Here is a 3,381-nt window from a genome sequence, read left to right as displayed (position 1 = left end):
GGGCAGAAACAAGGTTCCAAATTCTGACCAATCTAGCAATAACAGACAAACTTCAGGGGCTCGGAGGATAGCTGGGGTTGGAAGTAACCTCACAATTGTCTAGACTACGCCCTGCTGTTCAGAGCAGGGTCAGCTAGAGCAGGTTGTCCAGGAACTTCCCTAGTCAGATTTTGAAATACCCAAGGATGGATATTTCCACAGTCTCACTGGGCAACCTGTTCTAATGTTTGATCACTCCTACCATAAGAAAATGTTTTTCCTATGTTTAAATGGAGTTTCCTGTACTTCAGTTTGCACTGATTGCTTTGTTCTTTCACTGGGCACTAATGAGAAGCATCTGGCTGCTGTAACACACTACCTGCTTCCCCTATTCTACCCTCCTAGTCAAAAAGTTTTTTCCTAATATTCTCCCAAGCCACATTTTGTGTCCATGGATGCTTCTTATATACTTTTCCACAAAATATAAAAGTTTGGCTCGGTCATCTTTGTAACTCTGCTTCTACTGCTATTAGATCAGCCTTTAGACTTCTCTGTGCCAGGAAGAACAAGCCCAGTTCCCTCAGCCTCTCCTCAGAGGTGATGTATTCTGGGCTCCCAACCAGCATGGTAGCTCCTCTAGTCTCTTTCCAGTTTCCCCTTCTTGAACTGGGGCCAAAACTAGACTCTGTATCCCAGGTGTGGCCTCCCAAGCACTGAGTAAAGAATAGTTATAATTGATCAACTAGCTATGCTCCTCTTAATGTAGTCCAATATGCAGTCTACCTTATTCACTCATTTGTTCTTCAGTCAAATCCTGTCCTTGCTCTAAAACATAAATATCTAACAATTGTTTGTAATGAATCAGTAAGTGTAATGACATAGTTAATCTATGCTGCTCTTGAAAGATATACACCAGCGTCTACTGTTTCATGTTCCAGTGGCAAATCTGTTAACCACAATAAATTAACATCACAGAAAACAATAAAATAGTTCAACCAAACTGAGTATTGCTGAGCCAGTCCAATACTTGGCATAGCTTCAGCGTTTGCACTGAATTATTCTGCTGGTCTATATGATGGGTCAGAGCAGACTTCTGGTATAAGAAAGGAGCCATCTGAAAATCGAAGATCAGTCTTTCTTAGTCAAGAAGGTCAGGCAGTAACACAAATTCCAGAATTGGCGTGTGGTATATGCAGAATCTGTTTATCTCCAGTAAAGTACTTCAAAGCCAGAGCATGACTTTTAGAAGTATTGACATGCACCTCCACCCATCCCTTCAAAAACTCTCACTCAAAATCCAAATCTTTCACTCTGGCCTAAATGAGAAATCTTGGCTGAAGGCCCAGCAGTCCTTGCAGTCTGCCTAAGCCAGGCTTGGGTGGACCCTGAAATGAGATACAATCTCTCTCTTTTCATTGTAAAGGCAATGGTTTAAAGATAAGCTGTAGAAGAGAAGGAAAATGGAGAGAATTGTATTCGCACTGAATGTTAAAAACTTCAAGAAAGAGTAAAGGTTGGGGAACAAAAAACTGAACATTACCTTTTTAGAATAATGAAGAAGTGAGAAAATGACTTTTTATTTAAATACTAAGCATCCTCTGCAAGGCATTTAAGAGCTTCCACTCCCAGTAGCTTCAGTGGGAGAGCCTGTACTTTGTCAGCTGTTTCCCCCTTCTTTAGCAAAACCATGAGATATCTGAAACACTTAGCTCATGCTAAATGATCATATGGCAAGTATTGTGATGATGACTGATCTTGCTGCCTAAGTGGAATTACACAATGAGCAAGAGTGGAAGTAAGTAGGTTTCTAAAAGTACTTGTGCTCTTAAGGACATGGTGGTGCATTGATTTCTTGACCTACAGCCCTGTTTTAGAAAACACTGCTACCCAATGACAGCTGTCCCCTGCCACAGCCATTGAACTAGGAGCTTCAGAAGAATCTTCAATACTAGAGTGTGATCCAAAGAGACACAGAGATAGTGTGCTCCCAATGAAGTGGCACAGAGAAGGCCCTGGAGCTTGTACCTATCAGAGGGTTACAGTCAGGGAGCAGCATGAACAGGATTGCCTCATGAAGGAGGACAAGTCAGCAGCCAGGAGTGACCCTGACATAAGCCATGCCCTCACCAACAAGACACCATCCCACAGGGGCTGAGCACAGCAGGCAGAGAGCCAGGGTCTGCAGCAGGGATCATCAACAGCCTGCAACACAAGTGATGAACCAGGGCCAGGGTGCACCCAGGGGCTCCAGTCAGGAGCAAAAGAAGATAGAGCTGGAAATAAGCTGTGACATATGACTGAGGGTACAAGCTAACTGCAGAGTAAGTCCAAGGTCCATTGGAAAGGCAGAGCTGGAGACAGACACACCCACAATATAGTTCAGGAAAGGACCAGATGCCCATTCCTGACCATATAGAGAGCCCCTGAACAGAGGAAGCATCAGTGAGTGTCCCAAGTGAGGCTGCTTGGGGCCATTAAGGCCTGTTAGTGCCCTCAAGGCACTGACAAGTTACCTCGCATGGCCCTAATTCCAGTATGAGGCATTTCACTGTGTTATGGAAAGATGTCATGTCAGAGAGCAGGGGCCAGCCGGAAGGACACCAGCCCAAACAGGAAGCGCAAGCCATCAACCTGGCTCTCCTTGTTCATAAGGACTAAGCATCTGTGCCCAGAGAGGCCAAATCCCATTTGCAAGAAATCATTAAATGTTGCACTGAGACCAGCTGATACTAGTAAGGCCTCACAATCCCTGTTGTCGACAGCTCATTCGCATAATTCATGGTTGCCTCCAATTATCTGTGGGAGATTTGCAAGCCCAACTCTCAGCCTGCGAAGGAGGTTCCACATGGGCAGGCACTTAATGAACAGATTGGATTATAAACACTAGCTAATCTTTCCCACATGTACACCTGAAGAATATCACAAGTGACAGCTGTTTAAATTTCCAAGTAAATTAATGATTCCTAAAGAGGCAAGGCTTATCAAGGCTTTGACTGGGCCTGATAACGGACAACCACCAAGGGGCAAATTGTTTATAATAGTCTATAAGTGCCTCATTCTATGGGTTCATCTTGGAAACTTTTATTGACATGGTCCTTTTTATTAATGTTTGTGCTGGCAAAGACTAGAACAGCTTTGTTCAATCTACTGTTGATATTAGGCTACTAAGGCCTTTAATGAGCATCTCGTATCTTCAGGTCACAGTCAGTTTAAAATGATTGGTACTGGGACCAGGATACCATGTGCTCATCTGAACCCACAGAGACGGCTACGTTTGTGCCTGTCCCATGCAGAGCTCACATCCTTCATCCTTGCAGGACACATCTGTGAGACTGCTGAAACATTAACTCCTGTGCAGTGGGGCATTTGCTGCATTCACTGTCTTGTTATCCAAGGGGGGGG

Source organism: Athene cunicularia (assembly GCF_003259725.1).
Source record: "Athene cunicularia isolate RWA chromosome 3 unlocalized genomic scaffold, athCun1 chr3_part1, whole genome shotgun sequence".
In the NCBI taxonomy this organism is placed as follows: domain Eukaryota; kingdom Metazoa; phylum Chordata; class Aves; order Strigiformes; family Strigidae; genus Athene; species Athene cunicularia.
The sequence above is the reverse complement of the archived record's forward strand: the minus strand, read 5'-3'. Positions refer to the sequence as shown.